Below are 22807 nucleotides of genomic sequence, written 5' to 3' on the forward strand. Positions count from 1 at the left end.
TCAACGCACTGATTAGAGCCAGATTGGAACAAGGCCTCCAAATCAAAGAAACATGCTCAGCTACATTGTCGAGTGGAAGCAAGTCTATTGTAGTCCGGGATTAACTATCCCAGACAGCGGCCGAGATGAAAGACCTCCCTATCTCTGTCTTAAAAAAAAAAAAAAGCTGCAAAGTGGAAGTTGACAAAGTCCAGCACAGACCAGTACATAGACACCCCCCAACATAACCACCAGCACTCCCAGCTCTTACAATGGCACCACAAAGGAAGAGCAACCAGCAGCAAAGCCTGCTTGATGTATGGGCGCTTTGAGATATGTGCACTTTCTCTTTTAATCTGCCCGACATTCTGGTGCTGATGGGAATGAATAGTGTGTATGTGTGTCCTAGTGTGTGTGTGTGTGTGTGTGTGTGTGTGTGTGTGTGTGTTAAAAGGTGGGGGTGCATCACTCCCATGGGAAAGGGTAATGACTGTGCCACTAATAGAGAATCATTATAAACAACTTTAGCGGATCAAAGAAAAGATGTATTCATTGAAGTCCAAAGAAGCAAAGGATGACCAATACATCAGCGTCCCTTTCAACAATTGTCCTTTGTGCTCTCTCCGTCTCTTTGTGGAATGCAACATGATGTCTCCTACAACCTTATAAATGTCCAAACCTCAGTTTAACAGTGAGCTTGTAAACTTTTATAGGTGTGTATAAGATCACGTCCAATAAATTACAACAAACTGAGTTTGCATCAGGTGCACAGAGCCTTACATGGAGAGACAGCATCCATTTGATTTTTCACAAAAGGTGTTTATGGAAGCTGGGCAGTTGAAGGTCGAGCCTTTAATGTGACTCGGACACGAAGACCAGTGAGACACACAGGATATGCTAAAGGAAAAGAACCCATAAATGTGGGCTGAAATGCAAAAGTGATTATGCAGATTTTCCAGAATTTTAACAGTCAGTGGAAAGACCCTGTTATTAAAGTGGGACTGCAATTTCACTTTTGTGTGAGGAAATGTAAACTATGATGATACTGCGGCTATTCTACATATCCATAGAGGATATCTACAGAAATGTTTTGGACATATCTGTGGAAACAGCATCTAAGCTTTAAGCCTCTGGCTGCACATTTTCCATGGGAACAGATGACTGACAATTCAGAGACAAAGTTGCGACCAGACACATGGATAACTTCCAAGGAACAATACTGACTGGAGGACTTCAGACTGTTTACAGACGACTTTTCCTCCTTTTCAACAAGCCAACATATCATTGGTTATGAACTGTTGAACATCTGTCCCTCCAAAACATTCAACATCTATTGGGACTCATTACAATAACGTTTATTCTACAACTAGCTTCCATAAGGAAAGTTAAAGCTAGTTAGCTTAGCTTGCTAAAGTTAGCACATCAGCAGCAGCTCCCACACACTCAGTGTTGTTTTTGTCTCTTTTTCATGGGTCAACACTCAGAACAGGAAGTCATGTGATCTCAGCATTGAATCCTGCCACGGTGCAGCAAACATGCTAAGAAACGAATGAAGTGCTCAAACCACAGATCGGACAAAGCAAAAATCTGGGCCCCCAGCTGGTTAACTGCCTGTGTGGCCAATGGAATTTCAGTAGCATTACTATTTCAATTGTTATTTTTATTTACCATTTTACTCTCTTTTTGGTAGTTCCAATTTTTTGACCAAAGAAGTACACCAGTCAAAACAAACACAATGCATATATGTCAGTTTCACTTGAACTGACTGCCGTATTACACTGTCCCCAGAACTCAGCTCTATCTCTGTCATGATCATGTTGTAAAATCCCTGCTATGCATCACTATTGCACAACAGTATCGCAGAGATCTGTGATAAATTCCATCCTGTCAAGTGTTGATTTACAGGTCAGGTCTATGCATCTGGGGCTGAATTTGTGCATGAGCGCATGTGCCGGCATGTTAAGTGTGTGAAAATGCCCGTGGTCATTTTTCATCTCTGTCTGTGTGTGTATGTGTATGTGTTTGTTACAGCGTGCATGTGTACGCATGCGGGAGTGTGAGAATATTTCCTCCTGGTGCTCGCCAAGCCAGTATCCATTTCTTCACTCGCTACCTTTAATCTTTGAATGCCATGCGGCGGTTTCCCCAAATCCTCTAACGGTTGAGTGATTTAGTGTTATTATTTTCCTGCTGTGTCCTGTACGAGTGTTGGGCTAACTGGCACCAAGAACTGTTAATTACTTAATTACAGAGATAAGAAAATGGTCAGGAAGAGAATTGGCAATGATTAATGGAAAGACTTTTTTCTTTCTCTGTCTCATTGGAATTCAGTTTTAGATCATGCATCCTGTATATAAACGCACACAAACACATCCACACATTTTTACTTGTTGTCTTAACCTCATATCTCTATCTGTGCTTGCAGTGTACATCTCTTTTTTTTTCTTTTGTCTCTAGCCATTAACATTCAATTGAAAGTGCAGGGTGGGAGGCGGGGGGTACATGAATAGCAACCGTAGATTCATCATGTTTTTTTTCTCCCTTTCTCTTCCCTCATGAATTATGGAGCGCCTCCACTGGTACATTTAGTCGAGCTGCTAGTAAATTAAATGCAGTGTGTCGCCATGCCACACAGGAGCAAACAGGCCAAGCAGGGATATGTTGTCTTGTGCTGCTGTGGCCAAAATATTTATATACCCCCCGGTGTTTCCAGGCACCACAATGTCTCAGAAAAGCTACAAGAAAGCATTTATAGTTAAAACTATTCTAACATCGCTCACAGTCAAGAAAGCAGCCCAGATATTAAAGCTATCAACAGCCAAGTGGGCCTATTCAACATGACAGATCATGTTGTAGCCTAACAGAAATGATGTAAGCATGATAATAGTGGAGACCATGCTGTAATGCAAAGTGTTTGACATGAAGGCAAAATTATGGCTGACTTTTAAATGCTATGTTTCAGGCAGGATATCCTCCTCCGCTTGTGGTGCTCAAACCTCACACTGCTCCATATTTCTCTCCTGAAGCAGGCATGAATGGGGGTGCTGGCCCCCTTCTTGCCCCCTGATTTATAGTGCTATGGTAGTAAAATGGCAGACTAGGATAACATGGGTGGTAATAAATGACTATAAGACAGCGACTTGCAGCTGTTAATGCTACAGCCATTAGACTGAAAAATGAAGGGTGCCAGTGATTTCGTCAGATTTATACATTTTCTCTATGCCATGCATTAGTGCATGTCATGGTAAAGTGGCAATCCATATATGAACATTAATCGTCTGCTGTGCAATTTGGCTGCAGCCAAAATATTCTGCAGGAATTTGTTAAAGAAGCTGTGACTATATTTATCAAGCAGCTACAAATTACTCTTAGAAATCACGCTGAAAGTTCAACTAGGACTAAAAACACTCTCCACCTCCACCTCAGAGGAGGACCTTAGTGAGTTATTCATGAAGTTTCTTACACCGACTTTGAGCGGGGAGACTCCCAGGGAGTGTGATGTCGCTGTGAGAGTGTTGGACAGTAACACACGACTTAACATATCACTGTAATGTGAAAATACAGTACTGCTAATGAATTACAATTTAGTACAAGTAGTTACTTTGACTGTCTTACCTGGAGTTTGAGGGATCATTGCATTCGGTGAGCAGACTGGTCTGACACATGTTAGCCTGGAGCATGAGCTGGAGGGGTGGGGGTTTATGGTTTGTCTCTGTCAAAAGAGGAATGCAAAAAATACATTTCTGTATTTATATGTTGTGTGAGCGCTGCAGCTTCACTGTGAGAACAGGAGTTTTATTTTTCAGGTTTTCTATTTCTACACGTGTCAAATACAGAAAAAATGTATGTGCGTGTGAAGGATTTAGAGCTGTTTCAAGGCACCTTTGACAGAGCCAGGCTAAGTAACAATAGGAGAGTAATGAGCAAGGCTGCTAATTTCATTTAATTAAGTAATATGTTAGAAGTAGTTTATTACATTTTCCAACACTGGTGGAACACCAATTAGACTTGTTAACTAATGTAACCATACAGTAAGTACAAATACAATACGAAGATGAATACGTAGCATAAATGTTATGATATCTACCAATTTTCCATTTACACAGTAGGTTGTAAGTAACACTGGCAAGACACGTAGCTTAAAAATCAAATGTGTAAACAAACTGAAATAGTTGATAATCACTTATTGTTGCATAAAATTATCAATGTCAGCTCTATCTAAACACACTGTTTTCTGATGGGAATCATTGTGCTGCATCGTGCACACACCCCAACAGCAAAGATATTGCAATGCGGCCTGTCTTCCACTACTGAAATCTCCTTTCAACACACCTTTAATTTATGTGCCCTATATGTGTGTAGGAAACTATATCTGTAATGTGATCCGGTCTCGCTAAATACACCATAACAACAAGAAAATGTCTCTGAGATGTTATCCCCTCATGATCATTTTAAAGCCAGCTTTCAAGGGAAATGGTGATTTCAGGACAAGTACCAAAGCAAAGATATTCCTTGTAAAGCAAATATAGGCTGGTCACCCAGTGTCCACTCTACGCCCTTTGCCCTTTTCCACGAGTGGCCTTGCAGGATGGTGGTGGTTGGGTGAATGAAGAGGCAGCACAGTGGCGATGATGAAAAAAGCATAGGACATGTAGGTTTGCTTTACATGGCCAAGGACAATTAGTGGCTTCATCGAGCATGGCCAAAACAAATACCTTCCAGTCACCTCCCTCCTTCCTCATTTCCAGATGACTGAGCCCAAATTCTTATTCAGTGTCGCAGAGGACACCAAGGACCTAGAGCTCTAGTAAGAGATGGGAAGAGCTGTAATTATGAGGGGATTGTCTCAAGTTCAATTGGCTTTGTACACACCATTTCATGCTAAACAGACATATGAGGTGAATTACAAGAAACCTTTTAACTACACAGTGCGGAGAAAAATCACAGCTTCTCGATGTTAAGTCGGACTCATAATTGAGTTGTGACATCTTAACTGCAGTGAAGAGCGGAGAGAGACGCCATTTCCACACTTTGTAAAAGGCAGTGTGTTTATCTGAGAGCATTTATATCTGAGCGGCAACAGAGAAATCAGTGGCACTTTGATGTTTGGAAAACAATGTCTCCGCCAGTGTCTTTAATGATGAATGAAAACAGTGTTTTCTTTCAAACAGGCTTTTCATAGGGCAGATACGACGGAGTGGGACAATCTTTATGCGTTGATTAAAGGCTGTCTATGACGGTGAAATAGGCTGGATAACATTTGTAAAAATGGTCTTTGAGAGATGACTATGAAAGCAGATGTTGGCCTTTCATCTCTGCATCTGCGTGAGCCCATTACTGGATTTTTGTGAAAAATAATGACTGTGCCTTCCACTATGATGAGCACTTTTTAAGTGGACCTCATTCTTCATGACCTATATCCATTGTCTTACCCTGTCAGCAGTGGGAATAGAACAGCCATTCATGTCCCATACCAAATACAGAGTCAGGGATATTTTTTGCCATAAAGCACACATGCCACTTCAGACTTGATAGTGAGTATGTGCTTCCTATGAATTGTTGGATTTGCATGAATATTTATGGAATCATAGTGGGAGTTACAGCATGTGAGGTAATTACATTACAGATCGAGAGAATGGATGTGAGTCATAGCATATTTTACAATCTCATGTACAAATTGGCCATTGTAGTAGAGATATAAAAAGCCTCCTTGAATTAATGGCCTCCAAATGAGCTTGGTAAGCAAAGTAAAGGATTTACTTTGAACCAATTGAACCATCTATCGTGCTGCATTTCCGTTTTTGAGCCACATTCCACTTTGTTTTTGTATAAGAGGAAAGTGGGATGAAATACATTCCAGTGCTGCGTTCTCATATAATACCATCCTTTGTGCTATTTGACAGGATAATGTTGCATTTGTGTGGATCATTGCTGATGATACTCATACGAGAGGGAAATCATCGCTGCAAACTTCCCTCTAATGCGCCCATTACTTTATAATGACGCCAAGTGTTCAATTTCACAGTGGTGGCATGAATTTGTAATTACCACATATAGATTTCCCAGTGTTTCCTGATTGCAGGAGAAACATACTGTACTCACTACCGCCCCGGGTCCAATAACCAGATGTGGAATAGTCTCCAGCTTGCCAGCAGCATCCCCCCCAAATGAGCTTCAGTCGGCTCCGATGGGAAGTGTTTTCCAGTTAGCTATCGTGCAGCGATCAATAATCCACCTCCTCCCATAATGTTCAGAGAAACCCAAACTTCTAATGAGGGACTTTTGTAGCCATGTTCCCCAAGCCCCGTAATGCATGCGGTCAATATGAGAGAGGATCTGCTGGATGAACTCGAGAGGCACGAGAGAGAGAGGGGAAGACAGAGGAAGGCCATGGCAGTGTTCAATAATAAGCACTAACAGTCTGCAAGACTGGACCTGACCCAGATACAGTTTACCTCAAACTGTCTCACCACACTATCTCTGACTTTTCATCTTGTTTGATAAAGGGCTCGGGTTTTCTTAATCCACGCTGAGGGATGAAGCACATTATGGCAGGCTCCAGTTTGTCAAATCCAGATTCGATTTTTGAAAAGGTTAATGGCTATGCTTGCAAAAATCCAAGGCAAAATGTTTAGGATGGGGCCTTTCTGATCAGAAACGGATGGAGGTTTGGATGTTTTCTGATGACCTTTGTCAGAAAAGAGCTGATTAAACAGAAGGCGAGGTTGATACTATAGGCAGACAATGCAGTTTTCAAAAGATGAAGGCCAACTCCATAACTCTTGTTACTGTAAAAACTTTGCCCTGCATGTTTGAAGCTGCCAGCTGAGTGGAAGGCTGCAGATTTCAGGGCAGAACAATCAAATCTAAAAGAAAATGGCAACAAAATTCATGACCCCCACAGTGATCAAACACATACTGTTTAGGTCCAGCATTTTTTTTAAGCAGACACTGTGGGGGGCGAACATTCAAATAAAAAGGCACATTTATTTAGGCCTAATTAGCCTACTATTGTTTAATATTTTCTCTTTCTTACATGAAAAATCCATAATGACAACTAGATATTTATCTATGAAATGCTCTCAGACCTCCACCAAGGAGGCTGTCAATACAAAACCCACAGTTCAACGATCCAACGAAACAAATAAAAATACTCAGTTTGAGACTCAATACAACAGTTGGCCAGCGAAAACAAACCAAAATGACACCTCTTGTGTCAAATAGACAAGCCTTGTGATTCTCTGACTACTCCAGCCGTCCCCGTCGTCCGGCCAGTGTGCTGCTGTCAGCTTCAGGGAATGTTCAGCCTGGGAGCCGAGTAGTTTGTTGGTGTGTCCAGGGAGTAGAGAGGATAGAGCTGGTGAATTATCCAACTCTGTAGAACAGGTGAACTATGAATTATGGACTTTTTGCCTTGTCGCCAGGGGTTGGCAAGCTAATTGATGATCTGTCTCTAAAAGCAGAATCATTTGAACTGGGTTATATTTATAAAGGGTCAGAGTCAGAGGCTTTAATAATTGCCATTTTCACAATCAGCTCAGGACATTCAGCATGATGTCTTGTGGTCTTTTTATGTATTTTTCTGTAGTTTATGACACATTGCATCATTTAGGATAAAGTACAATAAAAGCACAGTTGTTACTTGCCGCACCTCTGCTCTGTTGTCAAGAAAGTTGGCCGATTAATGAAAGCAAAAAGGCACACTGTCGTCAGCTAATAGAGATTAACGGAGTGCACATCAGAGAGTGTCCTTTTCCACAGAATAAATGAGGAATTAACAGCTCCTTCAGACAAGGTTCCCCATCGTTGTAAATGTTAAGCCGAGTTTAATGCAGCCAGGTTGATGCATTTTGCAGGTCTTAGCGTATTAAAAAGAGATTTAAATGAGTTTGGTTGATCAAACCGCTGGAAGCCTTTGTTCTCCAGCCCATGATTTATTCAGAGACACTGCACGCGAACCGTCACTATTTTCTCTCGCGCGCGTTACGGGCATGAGTTCGACGGCGGGGTTCATTTGTGTTGAGAAATGCCATCTGGCTCAGGCAGCGAAAGCTCTGTCAGAATGAGAGGAGTGGGGGGGGGGGGGGGGGGGGGCATGAGGGAGAAATGTATGTGTGTAGGTGCAGCGTCCAGCTATTGACCTCAAAGGGCTGAAATGAACTACTGACAAATTAGAATGTTTCGAGATAATTGCTCATCTCTTGGAAGTGTGAACACTGTCCTGGAAAACATGCCCAGTCCTTTGAAAATGAATAGCAGGGTCACAACACAGCATGTTGCTTGAGATATAGTTGTTCCATTCACATGAAGAAAGGCCATTTTTGTCTGAATGTTCGCTGAATGTACTCAGTGTCAGAGTCATACCAAAATAAGTGTACAGATAGGTGAATAAGGTGGAAAGTGAGGCTGTTGAAGCGGCTCCTGTAATAGTCTGAGCTACACTTCAAGCCCTTTAAAAACTGCTATGTGACACACATGCAGTGCATCACTCTCCTGTCGGTCTTCAGTGCAATAGATGATGTAAGGTAGCTCCTCTTTCTTCCCGTCTCTGTTATTACTCTTTGCTTGGCTGCCTGCCAGTGGTTCGTGTAAACCACAGTTGTCCTTGCTGATGTACTTTGCTATTTGGTGTACAAACAAAAGTGACAAATCCCCTCAAGTCCAAAAAGGGCCATTATCTACTGTTTCTTATGCAGCGCAGCATCTGTCTTTTTACGACCACATTATGTGTACTCACATGAAACATGTTTGACTGAGCAATGATAAATGGCATTCAATAGGAAATATATGTGCTGAAATGTGGCAAGGACATACAATGCGTCGCTGGCTGCTATTGGAAATTTGAATCATTAGTGTCGGGCTATGTTCATGCAGCATTACAATCCATCACATGTCCTCTGGGAGTCATTGATTATAAAAACAAGATTATTGGTATCGGAACTGCAATGTACACTATATCAAGCCTAAACACAGAAGCGATACTGTGATTGTGAAAAGAAACTGGAATTGCACAATTTCCAAGCGCGTTGCATAAGTTAACTGCACTGTTCATACACAGCTCATGTACTGAAACAGTGAGGTAACATGTTAAGGGCTGTGCTTTTGGCTTACAGTGTAAACCGCATGTGAATGAATTCTGGCAGTGGCTTCAATCTGTAAAGAAAGCATAAATCCTGTGTATATTGACTGGTTAATTGCTTTTCAGCTAACTTTCATTCAGGGGAATTTAGTCGCTGATGACACCACAGTACTGGGTTTGATCTCCAACAGTGTGATGAAACAGCTTACAGGAGTGAGGTTCAATCTCTGGCGCACTGATATAAACAACTTGGCATTAAATGTTTCCAAAAACAAAGGAATCAGTCGTGCACTTTTGCAGAAGCCGAACAGCTACAAATTCCTGGGAGTGACAGTCTCCTCCACCTTGAAATCGGGGGATAATACCTCTACTATTCTGAGGAAAAGTGCACCAGAAGCTTTTCTATTTAAGACAACTGGAAAAAAAAAATGTGGTTGGCACATATACAGGGATGCTATGGTGCAGCAGTGGAAAACATCCTGACCGACGCAATAACTGTGTGATTTGGCAACACGTCAGCTGAGGACAGGAGACTGTTGGACGAATTTGTGCGTACTGATTCAGAATTACTGGATGCGGTCTCACACCCCTAGAGGAAATCTATAATTATTTAACCTGCCACTCGCCAGGTTAAATCATTTGCACGGCTGGGCAGATGTTTTTAAAGCACTTGAAGCACTTTATCTAGTGGGTTGTTGGATGTTGCTGCTACTGTTGTTTCCCTACAGGTGCTTGTGTTCCATTTATGGTGTTCCTACATATGTGTGGATTCTATTGTTGTCATTTGTTTTAAGTTTTAATGCTTTTATGATTACTGTACGGCTCTGTTTTATACTTTGTTTAATATGTGCTTCATGAGTGAGTGGTGGTTGTTTTTGTCTTTTCTGTTTGTGTTTAAGTGAGCCCACTAAGACAAATCAGTTATGAGGACATGGCAATGAAAGGAGTCTTGAATCTTGTCTCCAGAGAGCTAAATACCATGTCCTCGGGTCACATTGCTATATTTGGAAAACATGTTCCTTTCGGAGACCAAGTCAGGCATATGAGGACATCATCTTTCCCTTTGACCACCCCTCCTGTTTTAATCTTCCTTTCCTCCGGAGTGATACCGTGTCTTCTGCCTCTCTGCACAGGTTAACGGAAAGTTGAGACAGAGTTCAATCAATGCTCCAAATTACCAGACGAAAGACGATGGAGCGGCCCATTACTATGACTGACCCACTTAGGATCTGGTCATGAGAGCCAAACAAAATGTGTTTCCATCCAGCCTTGGAAAGCCATGTTTTCAAGAGTAAAACAAGTTTTTCTCATTACTGACCTGTCTGGCTAAGGGAAGGCTGGGAGGATAAAGCATGAGCCATGGAAAAACTTAATATCAAGTCTATCAAAGTACTGCCAGAGAATCATATTAATTTCTTTACATCCTGGCTTTTTTTTTTTTTCTTCCAAGGCTATTTTTTCCATTATCATGTCAAATGAAACCTTTAATACAAAACACGGCTCGTGACATAACAGCCTCTTACATCTTATGATGCCATAGTTAGAGATTTTACACATTCAACACATATGAAAACTGTGCTCTCCCTGTGGTTTCATATGAAATTAGACGTAGTCTGTTGAACGAGGAACCTGATGGGTTGAAAGCAGAGTTATAAAGATAAAGAGGAGTCTTTGTTCGAAATTAGTCATTCCAAAATCACATCCTATTTTACATGTATTCATTACCTGACATCTCTTTTTTGTGTGTCTGTGTGTGTGTGTATCCAACATGTATCCATAGTGCCCTCAATAAGTCCACAATGGCATAAAAAAAACTGTCCATGTTAGCAACAGCTGTCATTTCAGCCGTAACTTCACTGTTCAGGAGCCAGAAGTGGGAAGCCTGCTTCTGTCTGTTTGAAATCTAGGACGCTTTCTGTTTTTTTTTTTTTTTTTTTAATTACAATGACTTTCAAAAGTAAATTTGCCACAGTTATCATTGTCAAACTCATACATTTATATAACAGTGATCAAACTGTATTTGTGTCATGCGAGAATGGAGAGCTTTAGAATAACTAAAGGGGACGTGGCTTAACGGTCAATTTGCCTGCTTGGATTATGAAACTGAGGCACATTGTGTTGCCTGTCAACACAATATTCTCCCAAAAAATTTAATGGTCTTTGAATGAGCATTTTGCAATGTTCATCTTCAGACTTGGTGATGCTTGAAGATGTTCAACCACCAGCTCCAGTAGGAGTTTGTGCAGCAGACGGTAATTAGAAAACACTGCTCAGAATCAAAACGGGCACTGGAAGCTTCCTTAACTTTCTTTCACACACACCTACACTCACACATACACATGCTCACCCTCCTCCGACTATATAAATATGACAAATGCAGTAAATTGAGAGGCAGTGATGTAACCGGGTCAAGTAAAGTTGAGATGCGTGCGTCACTAAGATGACAAATTTGTGCATGCTGAGCGTGGTGACTGAATTCTGATGATTCCAATCAAGCATCTGATGAATACAGACGAGCAGGATGTTGTCAAGTTGAACATGATTGACACAAATGAGCAAAAAATGTTTATTGTGTATTATTTTAGCATGAAAACCCATTCTCTGCGTTGCTGTTAACTGTTGTAAGGTGACATGAGGGAGACATTTAGGCCCTGAATTTGCGTGATGCAGGCCTTTGAGTTGAAATCCATTCAAATGTTTGCTTGGCTGTCTAGCTTGGAAATGATTCATTGGTGGTGTTTCACCAGCATTTCATACCAGTTTTTCTCACTTGTGAATAATATCAATAGTTCTGTTTCATAATGAATTAAAAAGTGAGACTGGGCTGGAATTGCACCCTATGGCTAATGAGTATCCAGCGTTGAAGACATCTGCATCAGGGCATGCAGAGTGCAGGACCAGGCGGCTGGGTGGGGGTGCAGGATGGCATTGAACTGTGCATGTGTGTAAAGGGGGATTGCAGCGCCTCATTAGGCTACAATCTGAGAAGAAGAAAACCTCAGGCCATACCAAGACAATCTGGTCCTGGAGGGTCATTGATTTTCATCCGAAATTAATTGATGCTCAAAGATATCATAAACAGGGAAACATATGTGCAGGCATGTGAGTCAAAGCTGCGCTCAGTCCGCATGATGCGAGCAAGCCAGCCATAACGGTCTTTGTTGATGTATTTTTCCAGAACAGCAGCAATATGGTGTGCTGACTCTTATTAGCAAGGTTAGTTATGTTATTTTGAATGGTAAATACAGAGAACAACAGTGGCATTTATTAGGATGGGCTTCTCTGGATAACTGCAAAACACAGGATATTGTCTAAGTACAAACAAAATTGGCCTTACAGGACCAGATGTCATACAATTTTAATTCCACCCTATATCGTTTGTATTAGGTATGGAGCAGTGCTTACCTTGGGGGCATGTTCTATGAAACCAGTCCTTGTAAGTCATTCACTGAGAAGCTTACTCATTCGTATGCTAATGTTATGGGTTAATATTTGTTCCTCTGATTTGCAATAACCCAAAGTCCACCTCCTCTAATAAGCCCAATGAATAATGCACAATGCTTATACAATGTTTAGAAATGCATATCTTTGGAGATGAAAATCTCGGCCAACCTTGGGTGAGTTAATGGGTAGAGACTGTTCTCCCTGGGGGATGTAGAAGAGGCTCTGCAAAGTCCAGTAAACACTCCAGCATGTAGAGTGTTCATAGCTGCAGCTTTAAGGATTAGATTTGAGTTATGTTAAACAGTTGATCTGTTTTTGTGTGTGTGGGCTTTCTTATTATTTTTTCTTTGCTGCTAATTGGTAAAAAATGCACACCTCACATTCGAAAGACCACCTGTCAGTCAAACGGAGTGGCTAAAGCTCTGTCAGTTGCTTTTTTCTGTGCCTTCTCTCAGCCCGACTGTTTATCTCTTTTCATGCTCACTGCCAGGCTCCTCTTGTGTTTATTATAAGCAAACCGCCATTGGTGGTGATACACTGTAAACACAAAATGCATGTACAGTGGCTGGGATCTGGGCCATGAAGTAGTTCAAACATTATTGGGGGAATTTTAAAATCAATTCTGGCAGGAAGGAGGTCTGTGTGTGGAGGCTAATATAAGGCTAAAGTGATTCTGCCCAGCAGTGGCAGCTGAGTTCTGGACAGTCTCTCGATCCAGATGAAAGATTTTTTTTTTTTTTTATCAAGATCATTGAAAGAACATCCTGTTGTTGAGTGCTGAGGTTGTTGTCAGCATGAAAATGTAAAAAAGGTGTTATGAGGATATATTGTCCCCAAGAGCAGGTGTACGAAGGGAACAAAAAAGGACCAAAAGCGGAGTCTTGTGGTACTCCAAAACTAATTAAGAACAATGACATGACGAGACATAATTGTTTATGGAGACACTGAACTTTCTGGCATTCAGGTGAGAGATACACAAGTTTAGAGCAGTTCCAGATATTTATTCTGTCAATCACTCTACAATAGTCTTTTGTGTGAAAAGCTGCAATCAGGTCAAGTAGTAGTAAAACAGAGCACACACACATTCATCAGCAAGTCATTTGTCATCATGAGGACAAATGTCTGTCTGCTATATTCAGGATTTTGTATTTGCCTCCTGCATGAAAGGTGTTTTTGTGTGACCTGGCATCGCAGCAATATTTGCCACTGTTATCATTGTTTAACTGACAATTTATAGTTCTTGTAAATATGATTCTATGTAAATATTTTCTGGGGAAGAGAGTCCAGATTTACTCAGAATTCATCTGAAATTCATCATGGTTGTATCCACTTGACAGAAATGAAGTTTCAACCAGGAAGAATATTGTCATGCTTAGATTCTTTGCCCACTTCCCACTCAATCAACAGACTAAGGGCATTCACACTTGTCACTTCAACCAATCACATGTTGCCACAACCTGTGTGAGCCAATCATTCCATCTCTGTCAGACTTTAAAAACTCTTCCTTTCTTTGATGCAATCAGCTTTCATTTCAGTGTCAGATCGATGCAACCCACCTCCACCACAATCAGCTGTCCGTGGGCCTTTCTAGTGAGATGATAGGAATGCCGCTTCACATCACGTCTATCCAGGTCTGTTGTGCACATTATGTCAAATAATTTGATTCGTTTTCAAGCTTGCCTTTCAATTAGTCTCCTGATTGAAATGTAAAAGGTTGATTAAAGCAAAAAACACAAATGGAGTTCATTGATCAGTACTTCAAAATAAGAACATAGGCTCAAGTTATTAAGCAGTGATGAGTTCATGGAGCCTTTTTTTTTTTTTCTTGTGTTTTTCAAGTGCTGCATGTAACAAAAAGCAAACATTTGAGCCTTTGCTTATGTCATATTTTCCATTTAACTGTTGCTTTTTTGAGGTTATTAGTGAATATGTGGAGGCCACATTTACATTATTCATGTTAGTCTGTGTTGACTGGTAGTTTTGAAGTTAACTTTGTATTGTTATGGATTAATGAGTTGATGACTCTAGATACAGGGTCTTATATGGTTTTTGATTCCTAATGAAGTGCAGAGCCTTGTTAGCATTTTTTCTTTTTTAATCTAAAGATTTAAGATGTTTGGTCTGTGATGGATTATGAAAGTTCACGATGTTAGGCTACAAACACAAGTGTCTTTAAAATCTCCTCATAATACATTTAAGCAGAGAGCAACATATAGACTCCTTATGTTTGGCTTTGTAGCACTCTTTTGAAAATGGTCAGAAATCCCTTCAAATTCCAAATTAAATTGGACGAACAATCTTATATTGGGTACGCTAATTTGAAAACCTGCAGAGAAACAGTGCAGTCTCAGAACACGTTCATAGGCGAGCAGCTCGCATACACCCACCACCCTCCAGCTGGGGTTCAGCTCAGCTCAGATTCACTATCTCTGTTTGAGATGCATGTTTTCATCAGCTCCCCACATGTTTACATCACATATACATCTCTCAGCCAGTGAGAGTTGGGGAGAGTTTGGCACCAGCTCAGATGCATCCCCCCCCTCCTCCCTCAACACACTCCTTCTCACAAAGACCACATTCCACCCTCCTCTTGTCGAAAGGATACCCATCTGCCCCGGAGGCAAATTCCAGCCATGTTTTCTGGGAACGTAGCGCTCGGCTTTAGTGAGCCTCCCCTGAGAAGTCCCAGGCCTCCCCCCACCAGGGCCAAAAATACTACAAATTATTGAGGGAGCACACACTGAAGTCTTTCTTTTAACCCCTGACAGGTACCGCTGGGCTATTATCAAGATGTTAATGGAAGAGACAGAGATGTGTGGCACAACGGGGAAACCCTTCAGAGGTGTACATCCTCAGGATGAACAGACCTTGTTACGTCAGCCATGTTTTGACACGCATGCATTGTTGAATATTCATTAAGAGACACTATCACTTAGTATCAAACATCCTCGGAAATGACATGTAGAGGTGATTCTGACACCAGTGTCCCTCTGCATGATAAGTCCAAATGCTTCTTTTTGTTGAAAGGGCGAAAAGTGGAGGGGGAGCTCAGGAGAGAGGACGTGTACGAGACCCTACATTCCTCCCAGCTCTATCAAGCAGGCATGAGAAGATGTCAGAGAGGGTGCCTGAGGCGGCTCTGGGATGGTTCACTCTTATCTGCACAGATGAACCCTTCTGGCTCTGACCTGGCAACCATCAGCCAGCTCCAGCGCTGAGTACACAGTCTTCTAATGAAAGGAGTGCACATCAGTAGTAGAAGCACTCACACGCTGCCACCACACATTAGGCAGCTTTCTGTGAGGCAACAAGAAGCAGTCTTCAGACTCCTGTCCATGAAACCAAAGACAGTTTGAATGTCTCTTAGTCTGAATGATCTGTTGTTTTCTTCTGTGCAGTGGTGAGAAATGACAAAACACATTGACTGAAATACTGTGCTTAGAAACAGTTCTGAGGTGCTTGTACTGTACTGAGAGATGTTTCCCTTCTGAACTTCTCAGTCCGGTTCATTTAAATAATTGCTCGAGGTTAATTTGTCTAGTACATCACAAGAAAGCAAAGATTGGAAGAAAGTTTTCAAAATTACAGTGTAAAATTATATCAGGCGCAGAACTTATTTTTCTTCTGTGCTCATGTATAATGCCATGACCCCTCAGATTAATCTTTGACTCTTTGGAGGAGGCTTGAGCCTCAGGTTGGGCATCACTAGACTAATCTACCCAACTGTATATAAAGTAGTTCAAACTAGCTATGCCTTGAGCGGCTACAACAGCGAAATGCTACACACATAGTTTTAACAATTTATAAAAATAATATATAATAAAATGTCAGTCAAGGGGCATTTTTCTGCAGAACTATTTTAATATTTGATACTTTTACATTTTACAGATGATGCTTTTGTACTTTTGCCTATGTAGGATTTTTAATGAACTGTTAATGGAGTAGTTTACATAGTGGTATTGGAAGTTTTACTTTTGTAGTTCTGGTACCCTAACATACCTGCAGGATGTAAGGTGTAATAATATGGGCTCATGAGAGATTTGAGAGCTCTGTGTAAGAATATAATTTAGCATTTGTTTTTTTCCCCCACATCTTGCATGCATTGCAGCATGTCAGCTCCTGTTGTAAGTTAAAGGAAAGAGGCAATGAAATCATTTCCTGTTATCGCCTCGCTGTTTGGTTTCCTGGCAACGTAACAGTGACATCGAAGAGGACAACTCCTGAGAGCTGCTTTGATCCTTGAACCTCATTTACCTAATAACCCTCATCACATACTGTAGATGAAATGTTAGATTTACTCCTCACTCATAATGAAACTGTGCTGTCAAGCCAGACGCTCTTATTGATTGATATAATGAAACATTTTGTCTGTCATGGAAGTCTCAGACAAATCAATCAGTCTTGAAGGCCATTAATCATGGATGTCTGACGTTGGTTGAGTTTGTCATCATCATATTTGCATCAGCAAACTTGTGCAGCATCTTTACCTAAACTTCACAACATTGAAAAAGCCACATAAAGCAATATTCATTAATACACATGCCTTCCATGATCCAATCAAACAAGAAACTCCACAGTCTAATATGGTGGATCCATACTCGTATATCAATATTCTCTATCTAGAGCCAGTGAAAACATTGTATAGGATCAATGCATTCAGCCTCAAGCCCTGAGATGTTCTATTAACGGTTTCACACAGTCATTTAAATCAGTGGGAGGGGATCGATTTAGAGTCGTCCGGCGTATCGATGATGGTTGGTTTTTATGACTGGAATGATAATATGAATAACACAGCAACAGTCTATTCAGCCACTCTTTTGTTGCTAGAAAAACTGTGGTACCGGAAATAGCACCTGCTGCAAAATGTGAAAAAGACATTTAAATAAAGTACAAAGTAAATAGAGAAAAATGTGATTTATTGAGGGAACTACAAAAGGTGACATATTTGAGTCTATTTAATGGAGGAAATGAATTTGTGTCTGGCTTTTTCAAGGATACAAATCTTTTTAAAACGAAAAAAAAAAAAGTAAATTCCAATGCCAAAAACTGAAAGCATTTAATTCAGATTTATAAAGTTTATACGGTGAAAAACCTCTAAAAGTAATTTAGACAATCACAAAGCACTCTCGTCACACTGAAACGGCAAGATAATGAAATTATTTCAGAAGGAAATGTTGCACTTTTTACAGCATTGTATTTATCTTACAGCTAGTGTTAGTTACTTTGCAGATTATGTTTTATAAACGTTTTGATCAGGTCCTGAAGTGTCATATAATATAATATAATAATGCAACATCAAAAGTAATTAGTCTTCATCATTTTATTCATTCTAATTCAGTAGTAATTATCACCTGACTCTTCAGTTCTCCTCACCTCTACGGAGCACGTTAGCATTTTAGCGTCTTCCAGCTTGTTGTTTTGATTTGTCTGGCTCGCACCTTTGCTGTTTCTGTCTTACACTCTCATCAACGTTGTTTGCAACGTTTCAGCAGGCCTGTTTTAATGCTGAGCTACAGAAAAGGCATCTCAATACTTTTTCTACTAGTTTTTGCTGATAACTGTTATTTGATAAAAGGCTAACACTGGCATCATCTAAGGTTTATACTTGTATATACTACTGATTTGTTTTTGCTATATACATTTTGAAGGGGACGTTTATTGCCGCCTGGATTGGTTCATAGACAGGAAATGCTACTTCATGAATCATGCAGAAGGGTTAGGTTAAGGATTAGGGTCCAGTGGCTGGGGAAGATGGTGCACCCGAGATTGGGGTTCACAGCAAGTCCAGCACATGGGTTTAGGCAACATTAGGCAACTTTACACAATCACTCTTTCATTTTATATGTTAAGACAGAGTAACAGGAGAGCAATATGTTTCTCTTCCATTTGCTTTTGCAAATTGTTCAGGCAAGCTCTAATGTCTAGGAGACAGGGTTAGAAGAAGAGATCTACAGTGAGCGTGACCCCAGTGTGGGAAAACTATTGTTTCCAGAAAATAGGCCACACAAGATGGAGGATGACCCGACACATGGGTAGGCTGACTATATGGGCTTAATGATAGTACAGGAAGCAGGTTGCACAAAGAATAACTAGAGAGTCTGAAACAATGGACATCCACCCGCTGCAAAACAGAAGTGACTGTTCCTTGTGACTTCAGCTTCTGTTTGTTCCTCCATCATTCCTTGTGAGCGGTAATTGCACAGCGCAACATCCTGTTTTGAGTTACCTAACTCAATAGAGTCACTGCTGCAATAAACAATGAGAATATTTCCTAAGCTGTGTAATGGCAAGAATTGCAGGGAAATGGGTTGTGATAGAAGAATGTGGCAGTTGAAGTTAATGTAGCCGAACATCTTTTATGGTCGTTGTACAACATCCATACTTTTCTGTCCTAAATAAGAGGTCAAGCTCACACACTGTCTACGCTGCTGTAAAGATGACAGCCCCCAAAGGACATTATGGATGAATTGATAAGATTCCAACGGGGGGGAAAGGTGTGATTTATGCCAGGAACTTGCTCAGAGGGTGTCCTGGGTCAGGGAGAAAACGGTGGCCAAGGTTGTCTGGGAGAGCAGATTAAGTGTCCAGACATAACCTGTCACTGAAAATACAGCCTCAACTGTGGGAGCCGGGAACGACGCCAGAAAGTGAATGGCAAGTCCACCACATTTTCCAGCACACATAAGAATATAAAATCCCTGCACATAAAGACAAAGAAGTAGACGCAGAGGAGGAAAAACGATGATTGTGACAACAGGAAGTGAGGTAAGAGGCAGGTGCTGCTTCCTGCTGCTGAGATACAAGCATGGAGAAGGAAGGAGGCTGGGAGATTTAAAGGGGGGCGGGCAGCGAGGGATTTGAGCTAGCAGATGGTGATTCTCTCACTGTGGAGGGAAGTGGAGCGGAGTGAAGATACGAAGAGACTGGTAAAGAGTACGGACAGAGGAGGAAGGATGTAAGTTGGTCCCGGGAGGGGGGGGGGGGGGGGGGTGAGGTAGTAGGGTTATCCGCCGGCTGGGCTGGGCGTGCTCAATGCAGCCTGGAAGCATATGAGGCCAGCAGGGTTGGTCAGAGAGAATCACAGGGAGGCTGCAACTGCAGGAGATGGAGAAGTTCAAGATGGAGAGATAAAGAGAGAGAGAGAGAGAGAGAGAGAGAGATCAGTGTCATGGGTTCATGTCATATGAGTATTTGTGGTGGTATTTTTCTAAGTTTACTCTGCAAGTTAAAGGACTATTTTGACAAGTTGGGAAATGAATCCTTTTGCTTTCTTGCTGAGAGTTAGATGAGAAGGTCGATGCCACTCTCACATCTGTATCGTACATGTGCACCAGCAGCTGGTTGGCTTAGCTTAGCATAAAGACTGGAAGAAAGGGGGAAAGCTAGCCTGGCCCTGTGTAACAAAATCTGCCTGCCAGCACCTCTGAGGGTCACTAATTAACACGTTATAGAAGCCAAAGTCCTGACATCACATCTAGCATCTGTTCCTGTAACTTCTGTAACTTGTTTACTTTCCCTATTCCACAAGTTGACATCCACAACTTGCTTTTAGAAGTTCAAGACGACATGATTTTTTGTTTGCATACAAAAAACAGAACCCTGACTCAACTTGTAATCTCTAGTACACCCAGCTATACCCTAACCTAAGCCCTGCAGAGCCAAGCTAGCTCTTTCCCTGTTTCCAGTCTTCATGCTAAGCTAAGCTAACCAACTGCTGCCTTCAGCTACATCAACACAAAGACATGAAGGTGGTGTTGATCTTCTCATCTTAACGTATCTCCCAAAATGTGTAGTCCTTTAAATTCTCAATGCTTCTCTGACTGGGATTTGCATAGTTACCTGACACTTTCCAATTCTTTCTTTTCTTTTCTTTTTTTGAAGAATAGCTGTGCTGAAAAGTGTAATCAGCTTTGTGTCGAACAAAAAGCAGGTGTGTGAAGCTAGCTGCAAGGGGAAGGAGAGAAGGGGGTGGTAGTGGTGGTGCTGGTGGGGGGGTGGGGGGGTGGGGGCTTCGCTTTTCACATCCATTTCACCCAAAAAAAAAAAAAAAACTGAGGATAAATCCCCAAAATAGATTTAAGCTCAAAGTGGCAGACTCCAAGCTGTTTCTCTTTGCCATACGGCAGCTGTCTTCAAACGTCTGGGATGACACAGCAAGCATCCTGTTTATTGACTACCAGCAGGAAACGTTTTCAATGCTAACAATGTGCGCTACTTACAAGTCTCCTTGCTGCTGCTGCTGCTGCTGCTGCTGCTGCGGCGGCGGCGGCAGAGGCTGCCTCTTTTTTTTCTTAATTCATCCCTCTCCCAAAAAAGGGGGGAATGTTAACTTGAAAATGAACCATCGAGGGAAAGCTGTGCATCAATATTCATTCATGCAGAACATGCATTGTCAAGTAGAAATAGAGACGGTGATGAGTGCTGCATTTATTTGTCATTTACCTCCTGGTATGCTAATATAATGAGGTCTGCACACCAAATAACCAAAGCCTGCATGAATACTGATTCTGTGCCGTTTCCAATGCAACTGGCACACAGAGAACACAAATACTGCCTTTAGGGTCTCTTTTTTTTTCCTCGTTCCTCGAGAGAATACTTAGTGATAATAGTGGGCTACATTTTCCTTTGAGGCAGTGAAGAGAAAATTATATTATTCTATCAGCATAAGGTTATTGCATTATGTTTTCCTTACGTACTTCAATAAGCAATAAATCTTAAGGCAGGGCCCAAGTAAAGCTGCACAAAGGTAGAGCACATCCTTCCTTTATTGATGACAGTCGTGAGGTGGTCCAACAGTCACCTCTCTTGCTAGACAGCAGATGAGCAGGGACCGTACAAAAATTATTTGTAGGTCAGAAAAGGTGGAGAGTTATGTACTTAAATTTTGCTGAAGGGAGGGATTGTGACTTTCCTTGACAGGGAAATGACTCCATTCTGTCAAGTGAGGTTCCTTAACGTTAGCACAGTTAGCAGCGCTGGGGTACACAGTTATGATACAGAGGTTTTAACCTAAGTCTCCTTGGCTGTTAAATTTAAGCATATGGATTACAGCCACTGTTGGGTCAGTGATCTGGTTTCCTGCTCCAACTGATGCTAGTGGAAATGTTTTGTGGTTTTCAAGGAGGATATTTAACTTTGTCTCAAATATTTTAGCCTTTCTTTCTGAAGTTTATTCCATTAAGGATGACATCAATATGATGGTGTTTGCGTGTCCTACAGGTAAAAATTTGTTAATTTAACCTTATACGAACACTTCTGTCTCTCTTGGAGCTTTATTTTTTCATCAAAATTATCATCCTGTTCCTGGTTCACTCATTTAGGGACAGTCATAACCGTTTATTTAGCAACTCTTGATTTAAAGTTAATGTCTGTGTTTTCACCATTTTTGTGTTTGTGTTTGACATAAAAATACAATTTTCATATATGTGAGGTTGTTTTTTTTCTCAAGTCATGAGGAGAATACAAAGGAAGTATGAACAACGCTGTGGAGGGCCTTGCTTTTTTAGAAATTAAATATCAAATTCTGCCCCTTCTCCACCTCAATAATTTTCATACAGTCCCTAAAGTTGAGGAACACCGGAGCATAATTTGTATCCCTTAAATTGGCTTAATTTGGGCATTTTAATCAGATTGTTTTGCTTTTGATCGTGAATCTGTCCCACCTCTGCTGGAGTAATGGAACAGCAAATTACATGAAAATGGACAGGATGTATGTGCAGAGGCACCTACAGACCTCCCTCAATTTTAAGATTTGTATATAACAGCATGGAAACACAGCTTGCTGTGCACTGCCGCAGGTTAGCACCGCTATTTCTCAGACGCACAATGTAAACAACAGGGTTTGCAAATAACATGTTTACTGGAGACAGAGTGAGTCAGGTCTCGAGGGGTTACACCAGCACTCTGGATGTCTGCGTCATTTCAACCATAATGGAGCCTTCAAGTTAAGCTACAGTGCTATAGAAGAAAACACGACACCGACATTGACCCGAGGGCTTTTTATCAGGTGACAGTCGGGGTTGGTTGCCTTCTGTAGCCTTGACACCTGGTTTTGAATGGGGGATTGAACATCTTTGTCCAGGCTTTTTGCTAAAACAAGATTTTATAGAACATATCCTTGTTCGGCCATGATGGTCTGTATCTGTTCAATTTGCAATGCTAAATTTGAATAGATATTTTTTTTCTCATTACAACTGAAATTGACCCCTTTGACTGGAAATTCTTTTCTCGTTCCATCCAAAGATTCCTTTCCAGTTTAGCCTTTTATTTTAAGGTTCATAAAAAAAAGAAGAAGAATGTTGGGCA

Source organism: Chaetodon auriga, chromosome 21 (genome assembly GCF_051107435.1).
Source record: "Chaetodon auriga isolate fChaAug3 chromosome 21, fChaAug3.hap1, whole genome shotgun sequence".
In the NCBI taxonomy this organism is placed as follows: domain Eukaryota; kingdom Metazoa; phylum Chordata; class Actinopteri; order Chaetodontiformes; family Chaetodontidae; genus Chaetodon; species Chaetodon auriga.